This window comes from Etheostoma spectabile, unplaced genomic scaffold, assembly GCF_008692095.1.
Source record: "Etheostoma spectabile isolate EspeVRDwgs_2016 unplaced genomic scaffold, UIUC_Espe_1.0 scaffold272, whole genome shotgun sequence".
Classification (NCBI taxonomy): domain Eukaryota; kingdom Metazoa; phylum Chordata; class Actinopteri; order Perciformes; family Percidae; genus Etheostoma; species Etheostoma spectabile.
In genome coordinates, this window is record NW_022605576.1 from 73,609 (window position 1) to 89,960 (window position 16,352).

At 42.9% G+C, this 16,352-nt stretch overlaps 1 long non-coding RNA gene across 1 annotated transcript in view; it reads right to left on the bottom strand.

Annotated features, from left to right (window-relative positions):
* LOC116685860 (uncharacterized) overlaps window positions 1-16,074 on the bottom strand; it is a 25,067-nt gene extending 8,993 nt beyond the window's left edge. Inside the window, exons 1-3 of the long non-coding RNA XR_004331067.1 lie at window positions 16,062-16,074; window positions 15,236-15,246; window positions 9,026-9,030 (exon numbers count right to left, since the gene is read on the bottom strand). This is a non-coding gene — a long non-coding RNA (uncharacterized LOC116685860). The remainder of the gene's footprint in view (window positions 1-9,025; window positions 9,031-15,235; window positions 15,247-16,061) is intronic.
* Between the last annotated feature and the right edge of the window lie 278 nt (window positions 16,075-16,352).

Here is a 16,352-nt window from a genome sequence, read left to right on the forward strand (position 1 = left end):
TGCCTAGAGCATCTTTAGAGAGCAATTGCTCCTAAAGTTTTCAGGGACCTGTACCCATTGAGACATAACGTTTTTTGAAGCAGGCTGTTAAAGGTCCCATGGCATGACAATTTCACTTGATGAGGAAATTTCACTTGACTTATTCACTTGACTTATGATTTTTTTTTTTACACATTATATGAGTTCCCCCAGCCTGCCTATGGTCCCCAGTGACTAGAAATGGGGAGGGTGTAAACCGGACCTGGGTATCCTGCTCTACGTTTGAAAAATGAAAGCTCAGATGGGCCATATTAGGGGACCATTGAGTCAGTATTACTGAGATACAGTATTAGGAACCACTAAGGTCTATAAAAAGAGATCTCAGATACAGTATTAGGAACCACTAAGGTCTATATAAAGAGACTTCAGATCCAGTATAGGGACACTAAGGTCTATTAAAGAGACTTCAGATACAGTATTAGGGACCACACTAAGGTCTATATAAAAGAGACTTCAGATACAGTATTAGGAACCACTAGGTCTATAAAAGAGACTTCAGATACAGTAATAGGGGCCACTAAGGTCTATATAAAAGAGACTTCAGATACAGTATTAGGGACCACTATAGGTCTATAAAAGAGACTTCAGATACAGTATTAGGAACCACTAAGGTCTATATAAAGAGACTTCAGATACAGTATAGGGACCACTAAGGTCTATATAAAAGAGACTTCAGAGACAGTATTAGGGACCACTAAGGTGTACATATTAAAAGAGACCTTCAGATAAAGTAATAGGGACCACTAAGGTCTATGTATATCAAGAGACTTCAGATACAGTAGTATTAAGGACCACTAAGGTCTATATAAAAGAGACTTCAGATACAGTATTAGGAACCACTAAGGTCTATATAAAGAGACTTCAGATACAGTATTAGGGGACATAAGGTCTATATAAAAGAGACTTCAGATACAGTATTGGGACCACAAGGTCTATATAAGAGACTTCAGATACGTATAGGACCACTAAGGTCTATATAAAGAGACTTCAGATACAGTATTAGGGACCACTAAGGTCTATATAAAGAGATTAATAATACTGTATCTGAAGTCTCTTTTATATAGACCTTAGTGGTTCCTAATACTGTATCTCAGTAATACTGACTCAATGGTCCCCTAATATTGGCCCATCTGAGCTTTCATTTTTTCAAACGTAGAGCAGGATACCCAGGTCTCGGTTTACACCCTCCCCCTTTTTCTATTCACGGGGGACCAGAGGCAAGGCTGGGGGTAACTCTATATGTTAAAGAAAAAAATCATAAGTCAAGTGAATAAGTCAAGTGAAATTTCCTCATCAAGTGAAATTGTCATGCCATGGGACCTTTAACAGCCTGCTTCAAAAAACGTTATGTCTCAATGGGTACAGGTCCCTGAAAACTTTAGGAGGCAATTGCTCTCTAAAGATCTTCTAGCAACACTTAAGGGAATACTCAATTAGCCAAATGGCAAACAACCTAAGGAAATCTGTGTGGTGGTTTAATGCAACTCATTTTTATCCTTAGATAAGAATTCAATGTAACGTTAGCCTACTTGGTGTTATCCAACCCTATGCTGGCCTTTGTTTGCTGGTGCTGGTTGAGACCGGGCCTTCCTTTGAATACCAGCTTTGATTTGACAACTTGACTATACTATTAACTATTTGGACTTGTAGAAGTGTTTAGACTCAGGACTGCTAATTTCTCATCAGGACTCACTGGTTCTACTCCTCCAGCACAGTACATTTCCAAACCCACCATTCATCAAGCCCACATGCTTATGCCTGATGTGTGTGTGTGTGTGTGTGTGTGTGTGTGTGTGTGTGTGTGTGTGTGTTAGAGGTTGCCGGGCAGCAGAAAGAGAGGTCACAGTGGTAATGAGAAGCTCTGAGAGAGACTGACAGGAGTGTGCATGTGTACATAATCTATTAATTAAAGGCGAGGCAGGAAAACGAATAGGGAACCTTTTTCCTGTGTGAAATCTCCATCCCCCCACCTCGCCCACTGCTGATCCTCCCCACCCACTCCCACACTCCAGGTAGGCAGAGAAAAACACACAGCAAGACATTCATTGAGAGATTAAAACCAAATCTTCCAGATTGCCATATGAAAAGGTAATTTACAATATTAAACTGACTTTTATCTATATGCAAATGACTCCCCCTCCCACAACCTATTTGAATAATTTATGTGAAGGTTTTTAGGGAAGTGAAGTGAGTGTGTTTTCCCTCCGTCTAAAATAACACAGTTATGCTATAAAAGGTCTATTAACGTCCTCCTCCTTTTTACTTCATCTTCCATTTCAGTTTTTTTTCTTCCCAGAGATTATTTCTTTCAATTACACCAATAGCTTTCCCTTCAGGTGGTGCAGTGAGGGGAGCTAACATTCACAGCTTATTGCGCTGTTTCCAGATTCCCTCTTCACCCCGTGGGCATTTCTTTCTTTTTGTCGTCATGTGCAGTGAGAATTGGGTGCAGCACGATGCTCCAGGCTCTGTCCCGCTGAATGTCATCCACTGAAGCTGCTCTTAGTCATTTTAATCTCTTCCACTGCCCCTGTGTGTTGTCGTTCCTCGCTTCTTATCAGCTATGACTTGCATATCCAATACCTGAGCTGACAGTCTGCTGTTAGCTGATCTGAATGAGAGAAGCATCACTGTCCACTAACCCTTCTACTACTGCTACTGGAGGCTCCCCGTCATCCTGGGAAACCTGGAAACAACCACATCTCATGTTTTAGCCATCAGGGTAGACAGGGTGCGCTTTTTTCTGGTTAAACTCCACTACCACGACCCCTGAAACGAGCAGAACCTAGTGGTGCTTGTACCCGGCTCACAGTCAACTGTTGGCAGCTAACCAACTGCTGCTGGTAGCTGGTGTCCTGGAGCTCTGTAGAGACTAAATCCAACCAGCAACACCTGCTGCTGGTACTGGTTCCTGGAGCTGTAGAACTAAATCCAACCAGCAACTGCTGCTGGTAGCTGTGTGTCCTGGAGCTCTGTAGAGACTAATCCACCAGCAACTGCTGCTGGTAGCTGGTGTCCTGGAGCTCTGTAGAGACTAAATCCAACCAGCAACTGCTGCGGTAGCTGGTGTCCTGAGCTCTGTAGAGACTAATCCACCACAACTGCCTGGTACTGGTGTCCTGGAGCTCTGTAAGCCTAAATACAACCAGCAACGCTGCTGGTGAGCTGTGTTCCTGGAGCTCTGTAGAGACTAAATCCAACCAGCAACTGCTGCTGGTAGCTGGTGTCCTGGAGCTCTGTAGAGACTAAATACAACCAGCAACTGCTGCTGGTAGCTGGTGTCCTGGAGCTCTGTAGGACTAAATCCAACCAGCAACTGCTACTGGTATCTGTGTCCTGGAGCTCTGTAGACTAATACAACCAGCAACTGCTGCTGGTAGCTGTGTTCCTGAGCTCTGTAGAGCTAAATACAACCAGCAACTGCTACTGGTAGCTGGTGTCCTGGAGCTCTGTAGAGACTAAATACAACCAGCAACTGCTGCGTAGCTGGTGTCCTGGATCTCTGTAGAGACAAAAAAAAAAAAAAAAATAAATCCAACCAGCAACTGCTGCTGGTAGCTGGTGTCCTGGCGCTCTGCTAGAGAATCCAACCAGCAACTGCTGCTGGTAGCTGGTGTCCTGGAGCTCTGTAGAGACTACAGAGCTCCAGCTACAGAGACTGAATACAACAGATTGTAGTGTGCCTTATGTACACTATACAAGCCTTTCTCCAGAGCATTAAGCTGTTAACCTTGGACTGGACTTAACCTTCCTTGACCATTCACTCTTTTGTCCTGCAGCAACTACGTCGTGTGCACGTCCTCTTTTTTGAACTTTGGGAAGTGTGAGCCATGATACAGCTGACAGTGATTACAACTGAAGCTGATGTGTTCTGTTACCGGTTACAAACCCTGTCTGGCCTCTGTCTGTCTCTCTGTCTGAGTGTCTGTCTGTCTACCTGTGTGTCTGTGTGTCTGCCTGTCTGTCTGTGTCTCTGTCTGATTGTATGTCTGTCTGTCTGTCAGTTTGACCTCCTGCCCCCTCTTTCCCTCTTCATCATTGTCTAATTGTGTCATTAAAAAACGAAGCGTTCTAACTAAGCCTCCTCCCGTTTAGATGATCAAGCAGCGAGAAGATGCTGCTCACAGTTCATTTCATTGCTCTGTGAATGTGAATCTCGTGGACCTGAAGCTGATCTTTTCTTATTGCCCAGAGACTGGCTGTGATCATGAGTGAGTCACACTCCCATAATGAGGCTCCAGCCGACCGGAGGTTAGCAGAGGTGCCATCTCGACGCCAGTGGCTAATTGACGATTATGTACAGTGCACGGTCTGGGTGAAATCATTCATTTTAATGGGCTGATTATTGGCAGGAAAGACATGTGGCCGAGAGGCTCCTACAGTGGCCTCTGAGGGACAGTCTGACACCGGTGCGGTATACATCAGTGAGTGAGGTAAGTTCACCATGGTGATCTAATCTCCTGGCAGGAAGTATCAGGGGAACGAAAACAAGTTTAATTTCCTGTGTGTTGGAGGTAAGATGTATACAGAGGTGTTACTGAGCCTCACAGCAGCCACACAGACAGGCATCGCTGATATTATCACATTTTAATATTTCTCTGCACAGGGCTGTGATTACTCTGAACATTTGATCCATACATCTCGCAATTAGTTAGTTCTATCATTGTTAATGGTTGGCTTCATATTCTTTTCTGACAAGGTTATTTCACACCAGAATTTGGACTTTTGGAAGACTGATACCATTTAAAATGGAATCTGACACAAAGTAGCACATAGTTAAGGTTTTTTGTGTCATATCTGCGTAAAAACTCATTGATCTTTATTGAAATCTGTTTAGACCATAAACAACCACTGTAGTTTTACATTACACAGTAAATCCTTTTACAATACATTGACTGATTAAATAGTAGGTTTGTACTAACTCCCCTTTTTAAGTCATCATACTTTCAATTGATAATGCTCCCAGTCCATAGTGTTGATGGCAAAACCAAGTAATGGTGCCTGGTAGACTGAAAGAATTCTGTGAAAGATCTGTGTTTTTCCCTTTTTCATAATTTATCTGGGAGATGATAACAGATACAGTGAGGTCAAATAGCGTTTTGGCTTCATATGTCATAGCATCACAGAGCCAATCTCCAAATCCAAGTTTGCTAAAAAAATGAAATTTTGAGCCAAAAATGATATCCATGCACCAAGTTTTTATCTCCAGTAAAGAACTGGTAACACATTCCAATAAGGTAATTTCCATTCCAATTCCATTTCCATTAAGTTAATGATTAGTTATTGATTGACTGTAATTCCAAAAACTAATGATTAGTTACTGCTAAACAGACTGGTAGTTACTGTTAAATGATTGCAAAAAGAATGCTCCATCTTGCTCAGAGCAGGGGGAATGAGAGGGGGGAAACACCAGAGCAAGGGATTAGGAGAGGGGGGAAACCCAGAGTAGTGGGAATGAGAGGGGGGGAAACAGCAGAGCAGGTGGAATGAGAGGGGGAACACCAGAGAAGGAGGAATGAGAGGGGAGGAAACACCAGAGCAGGGGGAATGAGAGGGGGAACACCAGAGAAGGAGGAATGAGAGGGGGGAAACACCAGAGCAGGGGAATGAGAGGGGGAACACCAGAGAAGGGGAAGAGAGGGGGGAAACACCAGAGCAGGGGGAATGAGAGGGGGGAGGAACACCAGAGCAAGGGGAATAGAGGGGGAACACCAGAGAAGGAGGAATGAGAGGGGGGAGGAAACACCAGAGCAAGGGGAAAGAGGGGGAACACCAGAGAGGAGGAATGAGAGGGGGAAAACCAGAGCAGGGGAATGATAGGGGAAAACACCAGAGCAAGGGGAATGAGAGGGGGAACACCAGAGAAGGAGGAATGAGAGGGAACTCTTCTCCAACGTTCCCCCCTCCACCTTCATCCGCAACCTTTGGAAACATCTTCAATCCCACCCTCTCCTTTGAACCACATGTCAACCACGTCACCAACAAAACCTCCTCCTTTCACCTTCGCTCCACTGCATGCCTCCGCCCGTCTCTGTCCACCACTAGAGCTGAAACACCCGTCCATGCCCTCATCGCCTCCAGACTGGACTACTGCACCAGCATTCACCAACAAACTCCAATACGTCCAGAACTCAGCTGGACACCTTCTCATCTCCACCCGCCGCCGAGACCACATCCCCCCTGTTCTCCAAAACACTTTTCCTCACATTTAAATCACTTAATAACCTCCATAAGTCTCTGACCTCCTCACCCGCCACATCACCCCCCCTCCCCCCCAGGTCCGTTGATGCTAACACACATCCCCCTCCACAGGTCCGTTGATGCTAACACACTCGAGACCATCAGGACCAAGTTCCGGACCTGGGGCGACAGAGCCTTCTCAGCTGCTGCACCCACCCTCTGGAACGCCCTCCCCGACCATATCAAACATCAAAAGTGGCCCAAATCTTTTAGGGTTAAGTGACCTGGTCAGGTGTGAACACCCAGATCTAGCCCAGATCCAATTTCTTTAAGTCAGATTCAAGCCACTTCCATATGTGGTCCTGAATCAGACCCAGATAACATTTTTTTCAATGTGGCCGCAGTTTGAAGTGTGCGCACGAGTCAGAGGGTCGCCCCATGGCGCAATGAAAGCGAGGGCTGGCTGAGGTGGGATCCCGATCCTTTAGGGCCGGGGGCACCACCGGCACATCTCATGAGCGTGAGTGCGTGCGATAGGTCCCAGAAGATGCCCGAGCAGGGCAAAGCCAGAGGAAACTGGTGGAGGCCCGTAGCCGTTTTAACGTGCAAATTGGTCGTGCGGTCACGCAGACCTCTGCAGTGAATTTGCAGCCATAACACCGCAAAAGGTCAAAATTGCCAATTTGGCTCTCTTTTCTTCATTCTTCTCCTCAACACTTGCTCATTAATGTCACGGCTGCGATTACAGAAACATTCTGACATCAAATCTAAATGCTTCCTCCATATCCTCCCTAACTATAGAGCAGCAGCGCGCTGCGTCTGATGTCATTGTTATTGTTCTTTTGCGCGTGGGGGTCAGTTCGAAACCTCAAGCAGTTCACACTGGAATCTGATACAGGCCGCAGTTTAAAAGGACATGTAAACAAAAAAATCAGAACTGAGCAAAAAATCCCAATTAGGCATCAAGACTTGTGGTGTGAACGTATCTTAAAACTCTACTTGCGGGGGTCTGACGGACAGCAGAGTACTGTTGGGAAGGGAGGCCTTCTAAATCCTAAATTCCTCTTTGAAAAATCTTGCTTAGCTACTATTTACAGAGATTTACCCCGCTCAATGTGGTTATTTTTATTATTTCACGCACTATTTTGCTTCATGTTCAATTATTTGATTTTCGTTTTGTTTGGGTTTTGTTCTTGTAAAAGTCCACTTTCATCCGTTCATTGTACTGTTGAGCATCTTCACCTCCTGCAGCGTGAACCACCATCCTTCGTTCCTTCACTCTCATATTCCCGTCATTCGACATTTTTGAGCATGCTAAATTCACACACTGAAAATTAACTTGAATTTTCTTGTCAACCACAATTATATTCACCAACAGTTATAATACACCAAAGAATAATGCTCTCTCTCTCTCTTTAATTTCTGAATAACAACGAAGGTGGCGAGTGTATATTTAGCATAAATTGTTTTTAGATTTAGATCTAGGTTGAAAACTACCTCCATCTTCCTTTAGTAGCAGTGTTCATTCCCTGTATATGTTCTGGTCTCTGAGGAGAATTCTTAAAACAGCTGGTGCTGTAGCTGATAACATGCATTCGTAGGCATGTGTAGTTGCCTCTGGCTGCCACTAGGTGTTACTAAATACTTGAATGTATTATGCTGTGGAGTTTGATCCGACTCTTACTATAGTCAGTGTTGTTAAGGGTTCCCTTTACCATAGCAACTTTCTCAACTCTTGGAGCAGTATTCTTTCTGTCCACCGCACTAAAGCCCTTCTGTTTCTCTGCTTGTTTGCCGATGTCTTAACAAGGTCTCCTCAGCAATAGAATCCAGGCCTAATTGGCGCTGGTTAATACGTTTATTTCAGGCACATGCTTGGGTGCCTTTATTATAGCTCAGCGGAGTCTTGTACTCTCCCAGGGCTTTGTGAGAAACAAAATGAAGAATACATTGTGCTAATGATGCAGCAAAGGGAATATTAGAGAAAGAGATTGATCAAAGGGAGAGTCTGTCGTTTTAAAGGTTACTTAGCACTTGGTTTTCAATTTCCTGTTTCCCAGAATTTGGCCTCTAAATCCTTATAAAGATTCAACATATTTGTCTAATGAATACTGTAGTCTCATTTTGAGCTTTCTGCAGTGTGAGCAAAGAATGTGTGAAAAGCTGGAATGTGTTCGGATGGACATGCATCACTAAGGTCTGACTCATACCAAAGTGCTTGTTGGTTTGTAGTCAGAAAATGTATGTCATTGAAACATAACTCTCTTTCAGATATCCCAATAAGAATCAACAGAAAAAAACAATTTCACATTTAGTCAAGTCCGTCACTTATGTAAAGCACATGTCATACACAGGTCAACTCAATGGGCTTTACAATTACCATTTACAATTACACACATACACACACACACACACACACACACACACACACACAGGAAAGCAATGTGTTATTTTTGGGAAGTCCTGCAAAAGAAGCCTGCATTACAGTTTTTTGGCTTTGGGACATACAGATCATACAGGTGGATCATACTGCATGAGCTGTGCAAGAGTGTGCAAACGGATGCTTGATATAGTTTTGCATTTGTTAAACTTGTGACCGATGTAGCAGAATATGATTTATGAAGCCGGCCAGGCCCGTTGAGTAGATTAGAGCAATCTATTGTCCATGCAAGATATCACTAACATTTCCTCAAAGCTGCACTAACCTATATTTGGATATTAAAAATGGACTACATGAATATGCATAAAGCGATATCTTTAGCCATACCAACCTAAAGGTACCCTGTGGAGTGTTTCTCATCAAAACTCATTCTGTGTATCCCAGAGCTCTCACAAACCTGTTGAATGCATTTCCTTTCTCGCACAACATTTGCTGTTGTAACATTTTGAATCATGCTCTGCTGCAGGGCAGGAGACAGGGTCTTCCTACGAGCTAGTAGCTGCTGTGTTGGTGTCATTGTCACAGGATGCTGTCATCACAACACTGATTAGTCATTGGATGAAATGTGAACATGGAAGGATGGGGGGTGGTTACTTTTGGAATGTTAAATACTGGAGGATGTGAGAACATCTGGAAATGAGAGCAGTAGGTCGTCTTCTTCACTGAACTTTAAACTCCACGCGACACGCTTTGATTGGAAAAAGCACGGAGATGATAGTCATTAAATACGAGATATGAAATGCTCTTTAAAATCCAAAGTAAGAGAAGAAATTCTACATTTCAACTACAAGGGTTGAGTCTGTGCTTCCTCGGATGATATCCTCTTACAGTCAAGTGGAACAAAAGCTTAAATTATGGAAACTCATATACTTATAATACGATATTAAAAGAGTACTTAGTAGTAAAGAAAAGGATTTCAGGCTCTGCACTGTGACTTTAATAGTGTGTGATTGTCAGCTGGCTGAGGAGATCCTAATTATACATCAGGTTAGACTTCACACAGGGACTGTAGGATGTGAAAATGTTCCAAATGTTCCAGCAAAGATTATAATTTGAATCCCTATGTGGAGTCACAAAGGTGTGGAAGACACAATCATTAAATATGTATCTGTTGGAAATCCATTCAGCCTGAATTCAAAGACTTTGGAAAGAAGAAAAGTGTTGTTTTATTTAAAAAAACACAAGCGTTTCTGCACAGTCTGATTCATTTAATGTGGCCCTCCCGCAGGGAGCCTGTTCCCCAGAGATGCCGTCTGGGTCTGCTGGCTAATTGGGATGATTTAACCAGAGAAATCTGTACGGGGGAAAGAGTCTGGCTCGCTTCTCTGCTGTGCTGAAAGGAAACCATACATTTTTAAGCTCATTATCATCCACCAGTGCTCTAAAAATAACATGTGGCCATCACAGGGTTATGGAAGTGTTGCTTGAGACAAGCACACTTCTCTTACGTGCTCTTTAATCAACCCATGTCCACATCACAATGTGACAGGATCTTTTTTTTTAAACGTTCTAATCTAGGTTCAAGTAAAGCCAATATTCCATGTGAATACGTTGGACAACATACAAACGCCAATTCCAATGAAGTTGGGACATGGTGAAAAATAGAATACATAATGTTCAAATTGATAAACTTTTTAGTTTTTTTGCAAATCTTGACTCATTTTGAATAAGATGCCTGCCACACGTTCCAAAAATCACTTTTCCTTTTAACAACACCCAATAAACATTTGGAACCGGAACATCCTTAAGCCTTCTTTACAGTCGCCGTGCAAGACCTGTCACATGACAATGTGACCAGAGGTCGTGCACCACTCTATTTCTTTGCACGACAAAGCGGAAACAGGAAGCATGGAGGAGTTTGAAGGTAACCGGATGCCGGGACTCTCAGAGTGACTGCAGGTCTCTCTTGTAAACTCACTGCGTTAAGATGACTTCTTTATGGGGAATGAAAGGCTTGAACCCCCCAAGCAGGTCATCCAATCATTGTGCAGGTTCAAAGATCTTCTCTTTGTTTATCATCCTTATTTGTTTCACGAGATATTGAACTCACCATATATATGTCTGGCGTTATTCAGAGGACGGACATTCCACCTTCTTTTTCTTCTTTTCTATGACAGCAGCTAGCCTTCCTCATCCATTGACTCCAATATCATCTTAGCCACTGTTGACATTGTTCGGAATTCTTTCCCATTCTTGCTTGATGTACAACTTCAGTCTCTGTTGTCGTATTTTGTGCTTCACACTGGCCAGACATTTTCAATAGGAGACAGGTCTGGGCTGCAGGCAGGCCAGTTTAGTACCTTACTCTTTTACTAGGAAGCCACGCAGTTGTAACATGTGCAGAATGTGGCTTAGCATTGTCCTGCTGAAATTACCAGGGACGTCTATGAAAAAGACGTTGCTTGGATGGCAACATATGTTACTCCAAAACCTGTTTGTACCTTTCAGCATTAATGGTGCCTTCACAGATGTACAAGTCACACCCCATACCATCACAGATGTGTGCTTTTGAACTTTGCGCTGATCACAATCGGGATGGTCCTTTTCCTCTGTAGCCCGGAGGACATGATGTCCAGGATTTCCCCAAAACAATTTGAAATGTGGACTCAGATCAGTGGTCAGACCACTTTGTGTCAGTCCATCTCAGATGAGCTCATGCCCAGAGAAGCGGTTAGTTAGTAACCCTAACCCTAACCCACTAACCCATTAGGGTTTTAAAGGGGAAATGAACATACTGAGTGACTGAGCTTGATAATAAACCCACTCCAATTGTCAGTCATTACGTGGCTATCTGGCTAAAATTTAAAGATGTGTAAATATATTTCTTCAATTTTTCATGCCCTACTCTGTGGGCGGTAAGCAGCAGTGTTAATTTGTTGAAAAGAATTAGCCGTCAGCTGACCTCAGCCTGCGGCGTGCAGAGCGAACTGAGGAGAGGTGAGAGGTCTGCAAAACACAACTACAAATTACAGACAGAGGACTTCAACAGCTACTCCATCCCACGGAGGATGTGGCGCAGCCTCCAGTCCGCTACAGACACACAAAGAAAAGAACACACGGCACAGAGCGAGCAACAACACTGGAACGCACACTGCTGGGAGCCCATTTTCAGATAAGGTCATTTTTGAAATAATAAATAACACTTTACACTTAATTTTCCTAATTCTGGTGAATGGTGATATTTGTATCATAACAGGCTGCATATTACCTTATTGGGACAGGTAGTTCTATGTAAAATCAGACATTAAGCACCCCATATATCCAAAATGGCACGATCCTCGTTTCATAGCGCCTCTACAGAAGATTGAACTGTCGGAGCAGACTCCTTCGATCCAAGCATCGAATATGCGGGGTCACACCTATTCCATTGAATAGGTGTGAGGGTGAGGGTTCTCACCCTAACCCTAACCCTAACGCCAACACAGAGACAGATGAAGGGGACGGATATCCGGTGGAATTCCCGGTGGTCCTGGAGCAATCCTGGAAGTGAAACGTCAAGGATATGGACAAATTGTTTTGTAGATGAGCTTCCTAGTCCTCTCGTCTCCTTTCTCTGGAGTTTTTGAGATTTTTTTCCCAGCTGACGGCCGCCTGGTCCAGACTGTGTTCGGGGAGGTTTCCCAACTGAAAAGTCTGAGAGTCTTGACCAAACGGGGAAGGTGTGAAAGCCCCTCACTGCCTCAGAACCTGCTGGTGAGAGACCATGTTTCTAATTTATCATAATTGTATAAAATAAATAACATTAAAACCAACATACTCCTACTACACCATCTGAACCTGATTTTAAGACCTGTGTTTTTATAATACTTCCTCAGTATCTGTGATATCCAAACATAGTGTGATGTGTAACACAGACATTCAATTTACTTCAAATGATTTCATTTCTTTTATGGGTAGGGGTTGAAGCCCACAGTGCTGGTGGCATATTCATTCTTCTTCATCTTCTCCTTCATCATCTCTTCATGCCCAGCCGGAGGGAGGTATTACTCACCATGTCATCTCACTTCTTTCTTACTAATCCAGATGGAGGCATTTTCTTATTTTCTTTTCTTATCCTTTATTTCATAAAGGACAACACACATTAATTATCATTTCTGTAAATATGTCCTGGACACGGGACCTCAGAGTTTTTCAGAATTGGGAACATGGGATGTCTTATGTACTTTAGACCATGAAGAGATCAGTAGAAGAACAATGGAAAAAATGATTTTTTTAAAGGGGCACTCCAACATTTTAATATTGCCCTTATAGAAAGTTAGGGCACTCACATAAGTCAGGTTAATGGGTAAGAAGTCACAAGCAACAGAGGAGGAGGACAATTCCTAACATTCAGACCCTAGGACTACTGGATCCTACACTTCCCATAATGCAACTTCTCTCATTAGAACGTCCCAGGTCTTTCTCTATAGCAGCAGTTAGCACTCATAATTAGCAGGCAGAGAAAACAGCAGTTAGCAAATAAGTATCCAAAAAAAGACACACTATCTATTAATAGTTTTTTTTTAAATTATTATTGTTATCTATTAAATATAATATATCATTTGTATGACTTATTTCATGATTTATTGTTGCTATTGAGTTGTACATTTGTTTGTATCCTCACATATTTTTGTTCAGGTAACTAACCCATTATATAACAACTTAACAACAACGTAACATAGTACATTGTTTGCAAAATGGTTATTTCTATTATTTGCGCAACATTCATAATTATAGGCAGATTATCCTTTTTTTCCCTCACTACATTATGAATTTCTACCTGAGTGGGTAGATGTATTGTCTTCAATATGTAGGATCTTTTGATGTTTTTATTTAGTTTTTCGTTTGTGAAATAATGTAAATATAAATGGATTATTAAAAAAGGAAAACAAGACTTCCTCCCACTTGTAAGTTGAGTGCTTGAGTAACTGTTGATCATGGGTGTATGGTGCCTCACACACAGCCTCATCCAGCTCATCCAGCTCTGAGGACGGACACTGGGCCGTCCTCTGTCCACGGCACCACGCTCTGACCCTGAAAGGGAGCCTGGCACGCCACTTCCTTGGGCTGAGCAAAACGTGGACAACCTTTCCCTCAGCAGAGCAAACATTTCTGATTTGAATCAGCAGCCGGACCAGGGCCCGGCCGACTAAACGCTGTGCAGGGTCGTGTGGAGAGCAGATGGAGGCTCGGAGGAGTTGGGCTGAATGGGAAGCCCTGCTCTGGGGATGATAGCATGTGGGATAACAAGGCAGCTCACACACAGACTCCATGGAGGGCTGCCAGAACATGACAATACTTTTTACAAAGACAAAAAAGAAACAGGGAAAGAAAAGTCGGATCAAATGAATTAACTATTTGAAATAAATCATATTTACCTATTAAGCAACATTTAAATGCACTCGTTGTACTAACTGCGTCATGTTTAAAGTAATGAGCTTTTTTTTTTTAAACTACAAGCCTAGTTCATTTAGTGTCAGCTGAGTACCTTCTTTGTTGATAAGGTAACAACTGTTAGGTCCTGTATTCATCCTGTGACCCGCCCATCTAATATTTATCATAAGCTTCATTAAGGGGAACGGAAACAGCACTCTGCAGAAACTGCTCTCCTGAGGGTTTCTAATGCCAGTTTAATGATTGTTCTGTGTTGGGACTTGTTGACCACAGCTCGGCGTTTGACACACTAGATCAACATATCCACACTTAGTATGTTTGCTCTTGTTTGCCTTTAGCCAATCGTGAATGCTGCCACTAGGACAAAGAGACTATTTACTGCCTCCATGTCAAATAATGGAATCAGTTTAAAATGATTTCTCTCACATCCAGATCCTTGCATGGTCAGGCCCCTGGATATGGGGCTGATACTGCAACTATACTTGTCAGTTGGCTCCTTAAGAGCTACTATGTTAAATCTATCAACTAACCCCAAAACAAGTCCATACATTTGTAACCTCGAGGCTGGACTATTGTAATTCCTTATTATCAGGTTGCTAAAATAAGTCCTTTAAGAATGCAGAGTTCCTTGTAGTACCCAGAGCCTGTTAGGGTCCTCTTCTATGGAACCTGGTGCTCCCAGTTTGGGTTCAGGAGGCAGACTCCATCTCTACATTAACCCTAAAACTCTCCTCTATGATACGTCTTATAGTTAGAGCTGGCCCGGGTCTGCCTTGGACCAGCTCTCAGTCATGATGCTGTAGGGTTAGACTGTCGGGGGGTCATCCTTTGACACACTGAGCTCCTGTCTCCTTCCTCTCTCCATATGTGGCCCAGTAATGCTTGTTACTAATTTAACTTGTGCATTCTCGCCTCGCACTTTTCCTCAGATTGTGGTGACACCTGGATCGTGGTTGCAGCTGCTGCCGTGGTCCTGCTCGACGCCCTGCTACACCCTGCATTGCTACTACGTGTTATGATTTATAGGTCTATTATCTTTATTGTTACTAAAATTGCCACTGTTTGCCATGTAATGCCATTACATGTAATGCCAAGGTCCACTATTATCTTCTACACAAAAAACACATCATCAACACGTTCAAATTGGCTCATTTACAGTATCTGATCTACATCCTTAGTCTCTCCTCAATGTATCCAAGTTACAAAAAGGATTTCTAGACAATTGCGAATGTGCTGCTCTGAGGCTTACCACGTGCTTGTGTGTGTGTGTGTGTGAATGTGTGTGGGTGTGTGGGTGTGTGTAATTAGTACATAATTACCAGTTGAGGTGTTTGACAGGAGAGAAGGTGAGTCTGGGAGGCCTTTACCAGCGGGGCATCTGCAAATTAGACAGCTTCACAATTATCTAGCATCACTGCAGCTCCGCCAACTACCACAGGATTTACATCACTTTTTTCGAAGCGTTGAAAACAACTCCTGTCAACAAGCTGAAAAACTCAATTAACTCCCTCAGCTGCTTTTATCGGCCCACATGAAGCACGTCACCTCTGACCTGATGCTAAATCAAGGGACCAGGAGTTCTTCTCATTAGATATGAGAACAAAATAGTTTTTGACTCTTTTCTGATAGGACATCTGACGGAAAGTTCAGTTTATTGACATGGAGAGGAGCAACTTTGAATGGTAATAATTTCATTTTAGAGTACCTATCTTTGTGATGTAGTTCAGAGTACAATCAGAGCTCCGTTGGACAATGGCACAGTCAGATTTGAATCATTCAGGACCAGTGTGGTTTTACTATGTGAAAACCCTCAGGTGGCAATATTATATAAAGTATTTTTTGTAAAATACACACTGTTAGTCCATCAGCTGTCCATGGGACTGCTACTGAAACAGCTTCTGAATTCAACACTGTCCTCCCCAAAAAAGTCTTGTTTGTACAAGCAGCTGATCACGACCCATACTTACAATAAAAATACCTCATGATTTACAGAGAGCGGACATAAAAGAAGCTTTATTTGGGGAAAGACTACCTGGTATCTTGTATCATAAATCATATGTACTGTATGTTGTGTATTTCAGTTCCCTTTTTGTTTGGATCCTTGGTTTTGTCATGGTGAGGCCAGATTGTCTTGCCTGCACTAATCCTGTAATAAAGCGTGGTCTTTCAGTGGCGGTTGTCTCCTGCGTTTGGGTTCATATGCTCCTCTCGACCGTGACATTTCATTTATTAAAATGTATTGCAGAGGGAGGAAAAATGTTCTCTGAGCCAGCAAGCTTGCTAAGATATAGTAAGCAAACTTAGCTGAGCTCAGTCTCTA